The sequence below is a fragment of the Caretta caretta genome, chromosome 5, assembly GCF_965140235.1.
Source record: "Caretta caretta isolate rCarCar2 chromosome 5, rCarCar1.hap1, whole genome shotgun sequence".
NCBI lineage: Eukaryota > Metazoa > Chordata > Testudines > Cheloniidae > Caretta > Caretta caretta.
Window position 1 is genome coordinate 30635068 of NC_134210.1, and position 15946 is coordinate 30651013.

Genomic DNA, 15946 nt, shown 5'->3' on the forward strand with positions numbered 1-15946 from the left:
TGGGAGTGTCTGAAGAACCCTTTCTAGAGTGAGGGCTCCCATCAAAGGATGGTCGGGCTTTAGGTACAATAGATAATCATAAAAAGAAAAGGAGTACTTGTGGCACTTTAGAGACTAACCAATTTATTTGGTTAGTCTCTAAGGTGCCACAAGTACTCCTTTTCTTTTTGCGAATACAGACTAACACGGCTGTTACTCTGAAATAGATAATCATGTAGATCTTTTGCTGTGTGAAAATACTTTTATTATATTATGCCTAGTTCCTACTGTTAAGATTAATCAATACTTTGGTTTATGAATGCTGTCTGGTCACAGTATTCACTGCTGGTTACCGACTCCTGAAGGGAAGAACCATAGATACCAAACCCAATTGAACCTGTTAGGGAAGCACAGTTGATCCAGAGTCCGGTGTCAGATGGGAGAATCGTGGGCTTCCACCTTAGGACAGACAAAGGCATAAGGCCTGAGTAGGGCTACCACCTGTCCAGGTTTTACCCTGACAGTCTAATTTTTTATTTACCTGGACAGTCCAATGGCTTGTGTCCGGGTGCCATTTTAGGGTTGCCAGATGCCCGTTTTTTTACCGGAAATTTCTTGAAGAAAAAAGTCTGGTAGAAAATGGGACCTGCCAGTGTCTGGTCAGATGTATTGACCAGACCAAAAGCCCGGTTACTGAGGGGTGGGCACTAGGTCATTAACCTGTGCCCCCCCTGCTCAGCTGGGGCTGCTTCCTATTGCAGGCAAGCTCCTTGTCAGGCTGCAGCCGCTCCCGTCCCAGCCCCAGAGCAGAGGGAACCCAGCGGGAGCGGGGGAAGGGAGGTGGAGACAATCCAGCAAGTGAGGGCAGAAGAGGAGTGAGCAATGGGGGCAGGACCTTGGGAGAAGAGACAGAGAAGGGCAGACCCTTGAGGGAAGAGGCGAAGCAGGAACGCAGCCTTGGAGAAAAGGTGGGGCAGAAGGTGGGACCTCAGGGGTCCAGTTATGAATAATTAGAAAGGTGGCAACCCTAAGCACTCTGATAGACTAGAGAAGGTACTAGGTAGGCCTGTAACCATAAGACAGGGTAAATTTGTTTTAAAACATCAACAGCCACAGGAAGGTAAGTGGGAAAAAAGCAAACACATTTATTTAGCTGCTGTATTTTATGTCATTTCTAATTACTCAGGAAAGCAACTACATTTGTTAAGTCATTTCCAGAAAGACTGAATTGTTTTTCCTTGTTTGTACATGTATATGTATAATGTGGAAATGACATATACAAAATAATGGGGTGCTTTTCAAAACTGAATCCTACTTTATGAGAAGTTATTTGTAAAGTACCAGTGTCAATTTAGTTGCAGTCACAAATTGTATACAATAATTTGATCATCTGGAAATGATTAGAGGCCATAAAATCATTTCCATGAACTATTGCTGGTTTCACATTTTTCCCAGTACAGTGCCAGGAATTGCATCTCTCCTACTGAAGGTTATTAATTTGACATTAAATTACAATTAGTTGGCACAAATAAAGCTACGGCAGCCATTCTGTGTTTTTATGTTATGAACAAAACAAGCTATTGAACAGCTGCTGGAAGCTTTGAATACCTAGAAATGCAGGTTTTGCCAAGGACTATTTAAAAATATTCAATTGAATTTCACTGAATTTTCATTTTGTTTGCTGTTAGTAGGATTTGTTCACTAACACACACAGTTAAAGTACAAGCAGTTATTCCATCTATGAACGAGAAGCGGAGCCCCAAGACAAGGGAGCCCAGGCAGCTATGGCCCTTGGGAAAGGAGCAACAGCCAACTGGCCATTAAAGATGAGCTCAGTAACATCAGTTTTGCAAGTGAGCACATATGAACCTGTCATAATAGTCACAAGTCTGTGGGATAGTTTATGAATGTGCTCCTTTTTTGCTAATATCCTAGACATGAGGCATTAATAGCTAGTTTCACATTGCTGGGATTGTGACAGGGTGTAGGAAGGTTGGTTGATTGGCGTTGATAGTGCCTGTGATATTGCAATCCCATGCAGTAGCTTCGGGGACCACTGCAGTACATTTATGAATTATTTGTATATGACTGTGTTCTACTCCACAGGGGAGGATTACTGCAATGCCACAGGGATTATTAAACAACTCAAGAGAAGCACCACCCTTTGGAATAGTTTATATATACTGGTTCAGACTGGGTTTTCCAAAACTAGGAAACAAAAAAAAAAAAAAATGGCTTTTGGTATAATAGGATGACCTGGAACTGACTTGCAGTCTTTCTTTTGATTCAGCAGACAGGACCTTTGGTCCTAAGCAGACCTCAACACTGAAGAGCTCGAAGGGGTGTTGGCTTCCCAGATTCTCCACGTGGAAGTTGGGTGATTTCTGGTATGTTTAGTAAGAGTGCAAGAACTTTTTATTGTATTTATGTTTTCTCTGTATGAATAAATATACTTTGCTCTGGAAGAGCTGTGTGGTAACTTGTAATGGCTGACCTACACTGGTCATTGTCCTCAGAAAAAGCACATCCCAGAGCTGGTCTTTAGCAGACTAGCTTCCTGAGGCTATCACAGTGTATGGGAGGGGGGCTGTGCAGCCCTTAAACCCCAGTCAGAAAGGACTGGAACATAGGTCCCTGCTGAGAGGCAAGTGACTGCTGGAGGCTTGAGACCCAACTGGGCACTCCTGGAGGGGAAAATGGTAATACACATGTTCTTACCCTAAAATTGTGACATTGTCGTCTCCTTTTTCCCCCTCCTGGGCATTGAAATGTTATATCCTTTTGAGTCATCTAAGGCCTGGTCTATACTAGGAAATTAGGTTGATATAAGTACATCACTCAGGGGTGTGAAAAATCCACGTCTGAGCGACAGTTAAACCAACCTAACACCAGGCACAGACACCAGGCACTAGGTTGACAGGAGACCAAGCTACCACTTCTCGTGGAGATGAAGTACGAAGCCCTGCAGCTGCACTGCTGCAACATTTTAAAGTGTAGACAAGCTTTGTCAACAAGGCTCGTAGTAGACGCACCTCGACTAAAACCTCCTTCTCCTGGAGGAAGGATGTGCTGTTAATGGGCGTGGTGCTACAGGGGGAGGATTAGGCACAGATGTTAGTGTTGGTAGCAGGATCATGGCCGGCCGGTGAACTTGGGGAGACTAGCCCCCTGCCCTGCCCCGCCCCTACCCTGGCCTGAAGGGGGGGGGGGGCGGGCGGGGTGGCAAAACAAAATTAAAGGTAAAAAACTTCAGAGCAGGACACTTGAAACAAGCTGGAAATACTGATCACGGGGAAGGTTTTCGGCAGTGTAAAGCCTGCGACCCGAGCAGCAGGCCGGAGGCCTGGTCGAGTGGGACTAGAACCGGCCACTGTGCCCTGGGATGAGACACGTGGGCCCTCGCTAGGGGGCAGACAGCAGCCTCTGGGGCACTTCTAGCCGCCGCCCCGCTTCCGCAGAGCGGAGACCCCCGGCACAGCGCGGGCCGAGCTCCCGCTTCGGCAGCCGCGGTAGCGTACGCCCGAACTTCCAGAGCCCATCCCGCGGCTCCCCCCAGAATGCAACGCGCCACGCCATTCCTGACGGAGACTACGACTCCCAGCGTCCCCCGGGTCAGTTGGACCCAGGCGCCCTGTGGTGCTAAAGGTCACCGTGCCGTCACGTCCGGTACGCGGTGCAGGCCGGGAATGCGAGTCGCGATTGGCCGGCGCCCTCCCCGCTTTTCGGCGAGCTGGGGGAGCAGGAAGCGGCAGAGCCGGCGAGACGAGGCGAGAGGCTCCTCGCGGTGAGTACCAGGCGCAACGTCCATCCCCCCTCGGGGCGCGCGCGTCTCCGGGGTGCGACCCCGGCCGGGAGGGGGATTGAAAAGGGATCGATTTAATGCGCGCTTTGATGACGTAATAACGACTACAGGGCCCGAGGCGCCGCTAGGTGCCTGGCTCAGGCTGGTCCTTCCGCCCGCCTCACGGTGGGGGCCCGGCCGCGCCAAGTCCCCGCTCGTAGCAGCCTGGTAACCCGTTGTTCTGTCGCCGAGTTATCCGACACCTGCGGGCGCGCCACACGTCTAGGCCTTCCGCCTTCCCTAGCGTCTGGCTCTTAGCGAACGTCCATTGGCTCGTGTCCTGGCTTGGTGTCACCCACTTCCTTGCAATTGGCTGGAGTGTATTTGATTGGCAGCAAGTTTTCCCTATTGGGGTCGAGAGTTGAGGTCATGTGACCAGCTTGGGCTGGGGCGCTGAGGTTCGAACCCGGAGAAGCTGCGCTCTTTGGGCACGTGGCAGCCCCGCCTGGGCCTGCTGGGCGTAAGGCAGGGGGCGCCACGTGCCCACCCCCACTGTGCTCCATGCTGCAGGGGACGCAGAGGGGACGAGACACTACCCACCCCGCCGTGCTTCTGGGGGTGGTCACGAGGTGGAGGGCGTGAGACGTGTCCTGCTCCACCTTGCTCCATTCCTGCTAGGCAGTCACTGTACTGCGTCCCTGCTGCAGGGTCACAACGGCATGGGGACCTAACACATCCCACCCTGTCTCATGCTCCATCCATGCTGTGGGGTTGCCACGCAGAACGGAACATTATGTGTCCTCTTCCACTTCACCATGTTCCATCCCTGCTGCAATGGGACAATACGAAAAGGGAACATAGTGAATTACCAAATCTAATGGCAGATGATGATGCAGAGAGAAAAATAACACCTACCTCTTGGGGAGATGCTGAAAAAAGGAGCTGACTCATGTCATGGAAGGGATATGATCTAGTTTGCCTTGAATGAATGCACCATAGAGAGAGGATGAGTGTCCTGTCTTGGCACAGTGCTGCAGAGGAGACTGTAATGCATTGCACACTACCATGTGCTTTCTTGAGGGTTTGCAGGAGGGAATATGGCCTTGCATATGATAATGCTTGACCTGTCTTCTGGAATTGAGCCACATACTATGCTCGGATGAGGATGGAACAATGAGCTCAGAGTCATGGTGCTTACATAGGGTGACCAGATGTCCCGATTTTTGGGGCCTTTTCTTATATAGGCACCTATTACCCCCCACCCCCATCCTGATTTTTCACACTTGCTATCTGGTCATCCTATGCTTACATTAGCTGTATGTTTCCATAAAGTAGAGGGTGGCTGCAATAAACTTCTAGGTTAGCTTGACACGGTTCTTTGCCATTGTGACAGCATACACTGGGCAGTTTGGTGCAATGTTTCCTTTCTGTTGATTAGCATACAGCTCTTGGTGAATGACAGTAGTTCAAATAGATCTATGATTAAAAAATATTTTCTTATTGCTAAAAGAAAAGGAGTACTTGTGGCACCTTAGAGACTAACCAATTTATTTGAGCATAAGCTTTCGTGAGCTACAGCATCCAATGAAGTGAGCTGTAGCTCACGAAAGCTTATGCTCAAATAAATTGGTTAGTCTCTAAGGTGCCACAAGTACTCCTTTTCTTTTTGCGAATACAGACTAACACGGCTGCTACTCTGAAACCTTTGTTATTGCCGACAACTTGATTAATGCTGCACATGTATCCTGGCTTTTGAGCTAATAGATAACATAACAGGCTACATCTTTATTTAGTGATCACAGACTGATTTATCCTGCCATCATTACTTCTGTGACTTTTATTTTAGCAGTTCCTATCTGTGTGTATTTATAGATTGCTTATATCCCAGTAGTAGCTAAACCAGGGGTCTCAAACTCCCGGCCCGCGGGCCATCTGCGGCCCAAGAACCTCCGCAATGTGGCCCGCGGGGTTCTAGCAGTTTTGGGGCTGAGTATCTCCCTTGGCCCCACCTGCCGCCCTGGGCGCTCCCACTCGCCCCCCTGTCTCCTGGGCGATTTGCAATGGCTCCGGGCCCTGCCCACCACTGACAAGGGAGTTGAGCGGCTTCCTGCCAGCTTGCTCCATGTGGTTGCCAGCCGCTCCCTGCGGCTAATGGGACGCTTTGGGGGTGGTGCCTGGAGGCAGCAGTGCACGGAGGCCCCCCACCCGGCCCTGCCTTAGAGCCCCAGGTAAGCGCTGCACCCTCCAACCCCCTCTCAGAGCCTGCACCCCCTCCCCACATACCCCCTCCAGCCCCCAAACTCCCTCCCAGAGCCTGCACCCCCTTCCCACACAACCTCTCCCACCCCTCCTCCCTCCCAGAGCCTGCAACCTCACCCCCCCTGCAGCCCCACCCCCTGTCCCAGCCCAGAGCCTGCACCCAGCACCCAATCTCCATCCCAGAGCCCAACCTCTCACTCCTTCTGCACCGAAATTCCCTCCCAGACCTCCTCCCCACCCAAACTCCCTCCCAGAGCCTTAGACAGGTGCGGGGGTGGAGTTTTGGGGGTCCAGGTTCTGGGCAGGAAGAGTGACATTATTGGCCCGCTGGGAAGATTTGAGGATTGGCAGTGGCCCTAAGGTAAATTGAGTTTGAGACTCCCGATCAAAACATTTGAGTTTCAACTATTTCTTATAATAATGCTGTCCTCCTATCTTTCAATTTATTGAGAGATTCGTTCTTTGGATTTTTTTTTTATTTATTTTTTTTTTTACAGTATTCCACTTTAGCGTATAAATATTCTAAAACTATGAGTCTTAGGGAATGAAGTGAAATATACAAAGCTCTGTTCTTCTGTGATTTAGAGGATTTGCCTTCAGAAAAATGAGCTGTGGATAAGTCCAGTTTGGAAAGTTCTTTGGGGCTTTCAGACATTTTTGAACATAGGAGGCATTCTACCTCTTACCCCCCATTCTGGAGAACAATTACTGTTCTTTGTTTCTGGGGATTCTTTACATATGTTCTGCATTTTTGCACTTTGGTGTCACTTGGGGATATTTTGCATATAGCTTGAACTTCCACAAGAGAAAAACATGGTGCAGCATGTAATGGACAAGAACCTTCCAAAGCATGCAGTGAAGCATGGTTCCTTTGAGGTAAATTCACTGCTGATCTAGGTTGGTGAAACTCCATTAGTTTCAGTGGAGCTGAGATTGCTTATGGCAGGAATTAATTTCATGGAATCATAGACTTTAAGGTCAGAAGGGACCATTATGGTCGTCTAGTCTGACCTGCACAAAGCAGGCCACAGAATCTCACCCACCCCTGCGATAAACCTCTCACCTAAGTCTGAGCTCTTGAAGTCCTCAAATCATGGTTTAAAGACTTCAGGGTGCAGAGAATCCTCCAGCAAGTGACCCATGCCCCATGCTGCAGAGGAAGGCGAAAAACCCCTAGGGCCTCTTCCAGTCTGACCCCCCTGGAGGAAAATTCCTTCCCGACCCCAAATATGGCAATCAGCTGAACCCTGAGCATGTGGACAAGATTCACCAGCCAGATACCCAGGAAAAAATTCTCTGTAGTAACTCAGATCCCACCCCATCTAACATCCCATCACAGGCCATTGGGCCTATTTACCATGAATAGTTAAAGATCAATTAATTTCCAACATCATGTTATCCCATCATACCGTCTCCATAAACTTATCAAGTTTAATCTTGAAGCCAGATAGGTCTTTTGCCCCCACTGCTTCCCTTGGAAGGCTGTTCCAGAACTTCACTCCTCTGATGGTTAGAAACCTTTGTCTAATTTCAAGTCTAAACTTCCTGGTGGCCAGTTTATATCCATTTGTTCTTGTGTCCACATTGGTACTGAGCTTAAATAATTCCTCTCCCTCCGTGGCATTTATCCCTCTGATATATTTATAGAGAGCAATCATATCTCCCCTCAGCCTTCTTTTGGTTAGACTAAACAAGCCAAGCTCCTTGAGTCTCCTTTCATAAGACAGGTTTTCCATTCCTCGGATCATCCTAGTAGCCCTTCTCTGTACCTGTTCCAGTTTGAATTCATCCTTCTTATACATGGGAGACCAGAACTGCACACAGTATTCCAAGTGAGGTCTCACCCGTGCCTTTTAAAATGGTACTAACACCTCCTTATCTCTACTGGAAATACCTCGCCTGATGCATCCCAACCCTCTCTAGCTTTTCTTAAGGGCATATCACATTGGCGGCTCATAGTTATCCTGTGATCAACCCATAATCCGAGGTCCTTCTCCTCCTCTGTTACTTCCAAATAATGCGTCCCAAGCTTATAACAAAAATTCTTGTTGTTAATCCCTAAACGCATGACCTTGCACTTTTCACTATTTAATTTCATCGTATTACTCCAGTTTACAAGGTCATCCAGATCTTCCTGTATGATGTCCCGGTCCTCCTCTGCATTGGGAATACCTCCCAGCTTTGTGTCATCCTCAAACTTTATTAGCACATTCCCACTTTTTGTGCCAAGGTCAGTAATAAAAAGATTGGTCCCAAAACCAATCCCTGAGGAACTCCACTGGTAACCTCCCTCCAGCCTGACAGTTCACCTTTCAGTATGACCCACTGTAATCTCCCCTGTAACCAGTTCCTATCCACCTTTCAATTTTCATACTGATCCCCATCTTTTCCAATTTAGCTAATAATTCCCCATGTGGACCCATATCAAATGCCTTACTGAAATCAAGGTAAATTAGATCCACTGCGATTCCTTTGTCTAAAAAATCTGTTACCTTCTCAAAGAAGAAGATCAGGTCGGTTTGGCATGATCTACCTTTTGTAAAACCATGTTGTATTTTGTTCCAATTACCATTGACCTCAGTGTCCTTAATTTTTTTCCAAGACCTTGCATACTACAGATGTCAAACTAACAGGCCTGAGGTTACCCAGATCACTTTTTTTCCCTTTCTTAAAAATCGGAACTGTGTTAGCAATTCTTCAATCATACGGTACAACCCCTGAGTTTACAGATTCATTAAAAATTCTTGCTAATGGGGTTGCAATTACATGTGCCAGTTCCTTTAATATTCTGGGATGAAGATTATCTGGGCCCCCCGATTTAGTCCCATTAAGCTGTTCAAGTTTGGCTTCTGCCTCAGATGTGGTAATATCTACTTCCATATCCTCATTCCTATTGGTCATGCTACCATTATCCCTAAGATCATCATTAGCTTTATTAAAGATTGAGGCAAAGTATTTGTTTAGATATTGGGCCATGCCTAGATTATTCTTAACCTCCACTCCATCCTCAGTGTTTAGCGGTTCCACTTCTTCTTTCTTTGTTTACTTCTTATTTATATGGCTATAGAACATTTTACTATTGGTTTTAATTCCCTTTGCAAGGTCCAACTCTACTTGATTTTTAGCCTTTCTCACTTTATCCCTACATATTCTGACCTCAATAAGGTAGCTTTCCTTCCTGATCCCTCCCATCTTCCACTCCTTGTAGGCTTTCTCCTTTTTCTTAATCACCTCTCTGAGATGCTTGCTCATCCATCTTGGTCTACAACTCCTGTCTATAAATTTTTTCCCCTTTCTTGGGATGCAGGCTTCTGATAGTTTCTGCAGCTTTAACTTGAAGTAAATCCAGGCCTCCTCCGCCTTTAGATCCACAAGTTCTTCAGTCCAATCCACTTCCCTAACTAATTTCCTTAATTTTTTAAAGTTAGCCCTTTTGAAATCAAAAACCTTAGTCACAGATCTGTTTTTGTTTATCCTTCCATTTAGTTTGAAATGAATTAGCTCATGATCGCTCAAACCAAGGTTGTCCCCTATAACCATTTCTTCTATGAGGTCCTCACTACTCACCAAAACCAAATCTAAAATGGCATCCCCTCCTGTTGGTTCAGCAACTACGTGGTAAAGGAATCCATCAGCTATCGCATCTAGGAGAATCTGAGCCCTATTATTATTACTAGCACTTGTCCTCCAGCCTATATCTGGGAAGTTAGTCTCCCATGATCACACAATTCCCATTAGTATTTACTTCATTAAAAACATTTAAAGAGGACTCCATCCATATCCAAATCAGATCTCAGTGGTCTATAGCACACTCCAAGCACTATCCCAGAGAAGGCTCTAGTAGCTTTCTTCCCCAATGTGATTTTTGCCCAGACAGACTCTTACCCATTTCGTCACTTCTTATTTCTTTACAGTCTACCTCATCATTGATATACAATGCTACTCCGCCACCTTTGCCTTTATTTCTCTTTCCTAAACAGCACCTTCAATACCTTCCTTCAATACCTGTACTCCTGTCATGACTACTATTCCACCATGTTTCTGTTATCCCTATAATATCTGGTTTCGCTTCCTGCACCAGTAGCTCTAGTTCCTCCATTTTGTTATCTAGGCTCCTCGCATTGGTGTACAAACATCTTAATTTTTGCTGTTTGGCTTCGCTCACATTCTTTACCTGATTAGGCACAGACATTCTAATGCCAGTATCACCTATTAGACTGGTATCTACACTACCCTTCCTCCTGATGTCCATTCTCCTACCCACGGCTGTATCCTTTCTTACTTGGTTTTCTTCTCTCTTGATGTTAAAATCCGGCGTGGAGATTACCTAGACATCTCCCAACCATCTCTCCCAAATTCCTAGTTTAAAGCTCTCTTAATCAGTTGTGCCAGTCTCCATCCTAGAAGTCTATTTCCCTCCCTACTCAGGTGAAGTCCATCCCAAGAGAATAGTCCTCTGTCCATGAATGCCTCCCAGTGGCCATACATCCCAAAGCCCTCCTTACAGCATCACGGCCTGAGCCATCTGTTGGTCATCATAATCTTGTCACACCTTTGTTGCGGTTCTCTGGGAACAGGCAGAATCCCACAAGAGATCACTTGAACCTGGATTTCCTTAAGCATCTTCCCCAGCCTGGCATAATCTCCCTTGATACGTTCCATCGAGAATCTAGCCATATCATTTGTTCCCACATTAAGGACAATCAGTCGATTCTTTCCCAGTCCCCGTTAGGATCCTCTTCAGCCTCGGGTCCACATCCCGTGTCTTAGCACCCGGCAGACAGCACACCCTTCTGTTCTCTGGATCAGCTCTGGTTACAGGCCTGTCTGTTCTTCTCAGTAAGGAGTCCCTAGTCATGTAGACCTGCCTTTTCCTGGTGATGGTGCGATACTCCGGTCTATCCCCTGTTCCCTCTGGCTGCAAGTCCTCTCGATTCCTATTTTCCCTTGCAATCCTCTGCAACCCATCCTGTATCCTCCTGGGGCTCATATTTGGTGTTATCTCCATTGCCTCTTCCCCTCTTCCTATAGGACTAGCTGCTCTTTTCTTCCTTGCCCTCTCACCTTCAGTGACCACCTGCTGTGCCCCTTCTTCATTTTCCAACTCCTCAAACCTATTCCTGAACTCTTTCTCCTTCACTAGCCTGTCTTTTCCTTTGCCTGGTTCTCTTAGTCACATGCTTCCACTTTCCTTACCCAGCAGTCTCCCTTCAGAGCTCTTTGGTCCTGCTTCCATCTGCAAGTCTGAGCTTTTCCCTTCAGCCTCTTCATGTCTTTGCTCCATCATCTGCTCGAACCCCCTTCTAAACTCAACCAGAGTTTCCACCTCCATCTCCAATCCTTGGATCTTTTCTTCCATCAGCTCTATCAGGCGGCACTTCATGCAGACGAAACTCTTTTCAGGTCCCCCCTCCAGGATCATGTACATGCCACAGCTTCCACATCCAGTCATCTTCATTGTGTCTTCCACTGCTTGGGTCACTACCACTGCTGCCTCTGTGTCTGTCATAGCCTTCTCACCTAAGTCCTGTTAGTCTGGGAAACACAGACCAAACCAAAACACTACCACCCACAGCAAAACAAACCCCCAATGAGCACCAAAACGCTGCCAGACCACCACACACTCCCTTCACTCGCCTGTCTGTTCCTCTGCCTGATTTTCCTCGTCTTCCCCCCCAAAACTCCCTAACAGAACTCCCACTCAAACTCCCCCGTTTGCAGCTCTGTTTGCTGGGTCCTGTGCCGCTGCATTTGTTCCCATCACTGCATTTTTTTCAGTTTGTAAATCTCTGCCGAACTGCAACTATAAAGATAAAAAAAAAAAATACTAAATGCAAAAAAAAATCCAAATGAGTTATAATAGTGATCTGATTCCATATGAGGAAAAGAACGTTGTCATTACTGTCCACTCAGGCCAAACATGATAAGGCATTACTCTTGTGTTCTCTGGAAGTAGTAAAATATGCACAGAAGTAAGGGAGCAATGGTGTTAAAAAGGGGTTATATTACCTGTTATCTGAGTACAGCAAAGGGACCATTTCTTATTCACTTATCAAGCTGTCAGCTTCCTCCTCCAATTGACCCATGATGCCAGCCTATATTGCCCACTTGCTAAATTTTCAAACAAGAATCTCTGTGCTTTCTCTGATGCTGCCCCTTACACTTGAAAGAACTTCCCAGATCCATGTGCAAAGTTACTCCATTGTCCTTCAAAACCCTCCTTAAGTCTCTCCTTTTCCATGATGCCTATGGGTGTGAGACCCGTTTATCATGCTGACCAATATTGTTTCCTTCTGTTTCCCCATCTGTCTGCATCCATCTTTTGGCTCTTCTTTTAAACTTAGATTGAATTCTTTGGAGCAGGAATTGTCTGTTCTGTTTGTACTGTACCTAGCACAATGAGGTCCTGATCCATGACTAGGGTTTCTAGTAGTAGTAGTAAATAATAATAATAATAATAAATTAATAAATAATAATAATAATAAATTAATAATAAAAGTGTTTATAAATTTACAACAGCACATATATATTTGACTATAAGTATTTACTTACGTTATTCTGAGGTGGATTTGAACTACCAGTTACTACAAAAGATCTTCAGTCCTACTACTTTGTGGTGAGATTTGATCAGATCATACAAGTTAAGCAGTAGGTACTTGTTTGGGAGACTTCCTAGGAAAACTTGGGTGGGGAAACAGAGTAGTTGATACCGATTTTGGAGTCCGTACACAACAACGTGCTTTGGAGTCAGTACTCAACACCATGCAGCTTTGTTGAGGAGATACTGCGCTGCTGGAGAGGCTTCTGGAGGTGATAGAGAAAAGTCATTAAAGATTCCATCATGTGTTTTGTAGCAGGAAGCACTGATAAGCACCGTATATCAAATAGGCTAATTTAAATCTTTATTAGTGCAATGTATAAGGCCCAAGGAGACTCCTGGTAGTTTGACCTGCAAACTTCAAAGTCTTGTAGCGGCAGCCTCACTCATTGGAACTAATTTCAATTTCTGAGATAACAGAGAGAGTAAGGTGTAATCCCTGTGTAATATACACTGCTGCATTTTAATAAACAGTGAGAGGGAATCTTAAGCACTTGAGTCATAGAATTAGAGATGCAACTGCAGCTGGCAGGAAGACAGAGAGCTGCACCCTAAAACAGGGGTGAGCAAACTTTTTGGCCTGAGGGCCACATCGGGGTGTGAAACTGTATGGAGGGCCAGGTAGGGAAGGCTGTGCCTCCCCAAACAGCCTGGCCCCTGCCCCCATCCACCTCCTCCCACTTCCTGCCCCCGACTGTCCCCCTCAGAACCCCTGACACATCCAACCCCCCGGGACCCCACCCCCTATGCAACCGCTCCCTGTCCCGTGACTGCCCTCTGGAACCCCTTGCCCCTTATCCAACACGCCCCAGCTTCCTGCTCCCTTACCATGCCACTCAGAGTGGCAGGAGCTCACAGCCACGCCGCCCGTGCTGCCCAGCAGTGCGGCAGGCCAGAGAGCGGGCGGCATGGCTACGGCGGAAGGGGGACAGCGGGGGAGGGGCTGGGGGCTAGCCTCCCCGACTGGGAGCTCAAGAGCCGGGCTGGATATGGCCCGCGGGCTGGATATCCGGCCCGCGGGCTGGATATGGCCCGCGGGCCGGATATGGCCCGCGGGCCGGATATGGCCCGCGGGCCGGATATGGCCCGCGGGCCGGATATGGCCCGCGAGCCGGATATGGCCCGCGAGCCGGATATGGCCCGCGAGCCGTAGTTTGCCCACCTCTTCCCTAGAATAATCTCCATTTACTACATAGACACCCCAAGCTGTATAGAAATAGCATATTTTTAGCACCATTACTTAGTTTTTATAGGTTCTCCATTGTCTCCTTTGAGTCTGGAAAATATTTGTGTCACAAAAACCACTGTCACAATTGGCACTAGTTGGCACCCTGTCAAGGTTCCTCCCCCACTCTGAACTCTAGGGAACAGATGTGGGGACCTGCATGAAAAACCTCCTAAGCTTATCTTTACCAGCTTAGGTCAAAACTTCCCCAAGGTACAAAATATTACACCCGTTATCCTTGGAATGGCCGCTACCACCACCAAACAATTACTGGTTACTGGGGAAGAGCTGTTTGGACGCGTCTGTCCCCCCAAAATACTTCCCAAAACCTTGCACCCCACTTCCTGGACAAGGTTTGGTAAAAAGCCTCACCAATTTGCCTAGGTGACTACAGACCCAGACCCTTGGATCTTAAGAACAATGAACAATCCTCCCAACACTTGCACCCCCCCTTTCCTGGGAAATGTTGGATAAAAAGCCTCACCAATTTGCATAGGTGACCACAGACCCAAACCCTTGGATCTGAGAACAATGAAAAAGCATTCAGTTTTTTACAAGAAGACTTTTAATAAAAAATAGAAGTAAATAGAAATAAAGAAATCCCCCCTGTAAAATCAGGATGGTAGATATCTTACAGGGTAATTAGATTCAAAAACATAGAGAACCCCTCTAGGCAAAAGCTTAAGTTACAAAAAAGATACACAGACAGAAATAGTTATTCTATTCAGCACAATGCTTTTCTCAGCCATTGAAAGAAATCATAATCTAACACATACCTAGCTAGATTACTTACTAAAAGTTCTAAGACTCCATTCCTGTTCTGTCCCTGGCAAGAAGCAGCATACAGATCGACACAGACCCTTTGTTCCTCTCCCTCCTCCCAGCTTTTGAAAGTATCTTGTCTCCTCATTGGTCATTTTGGTCAGGTGCCAGCGAGGTTACCTTTAGCTTCTTAACCCTTTACAGGTGAGAGGAGCTTTCCCCTGGCCAGGAGGGATTTCAAAGGGGTTTACCCTTCCCTTTATATTTATGACACACCCTTACTGGCAGTGTCAGCAGTTTGTAAGGATTGAAGGGGCATGGAGAATGGACTAATCTCTTACTCTGAGAAGTAGTCTGCCTGATGTGAGGGGTAGCTTTCACTCCACTATGCTTACTGGACATGTTCTGTGGATAAATCAATGGCTTTTGACTTCCAGGACTATCAACCTGACACCTCTCACATAAACTAAATTCACACTTTTTTCTTTTTTGTAATGTATGAGCTGAGTTTTGCTGATTATCTGTACTTCCTTTCACAGGAGTGGGGACAAAGAGCATAATTTTAGTTTTAGCTTTAGCTAGCATTTTATCTGTATATTCCCACCCCTCTACCTTGAAAAAATGAATGATAATTTCACCCTGTCAGTTAATTCCATTTCTGTTAGACTATGATCTAACAAGAAAAACTGCTGTTTGGAGAATAAATATGGTATCTTTGGTGTCCTGCCAAAATTTCAGCTTTGATCATTAATTTTGTTTACCTTAATTCAGTGTTTTCCCCTATTGGTACACTGAATACTTCATTTCGTATTCCAAAGTTTTGTTGTTTTGCTGTGTGCTTGTTATAGTGTCACTGTGCTTCAACTCGGAGGTAGCATTTCACTGGTATCATTTGGGATCTTTCAGGATAAAGGTCACTCTTATTAGTTTATCTAAATCTTTTCAGGATTCTGTCTGCTATGTTTTTGAGTTTACCTGTGAGACACACAATGATTTATGAAAGCCACAACAGACACATTGTTAATGAGGATTAGGAATAATCCAAGTCTTTTTTCCAAAATAATTTCAAAACATTGTATTACTTTATGATAAGTTAACGCTTGCTATCAAATGCATTTCAACCCATGGAAATAAATCCTTCATAATGTGTGAGTGTGATCACCTGGTTTATGTAATTCACAGGAATTGGGGCACTCCTGACAACTCTGAGAACTAGTAATGGAAGTATGGAGCTTACTTGTCAGACTGATTCTTAACCGTTGAGGCTTGTACTGTTACTCCATGGATGAGGAAAATACAGCAATGAGGAAAAGTTTGGAAAAAGCAATATCTGGAGGTTAAA

General features: G+C 46.2%; 1 protein-coding gene across 4 annotated transcripts in view; it reads left to right on the top strand.

The window, feature by feature from the left end:
• Positions 1-3639: 3639 nt before the first annotated feature.
• The window catches only part of ZNF131 (zinc finger protein 131), a 41772-nt gene continuing 29465 nt past the window's right edge, over positions 3640-15946 (top strand). For 2 of the 4 annotated variants that reach the window (XM_048851681.2, XM_048851683.2), the window contains exon 1: positions 3640-3763. The gene's annotated coding sequence lies outside the window, so the exon portion shown is untranslated. Of the gene's footprint in view, positions 3764-15786; positions 15941-15946 lie in introns of all 4 variants that reach the window. The other 2 variants (XM_048851682.2, XM_048851684.2) reach the window with 2 other exon arrangements.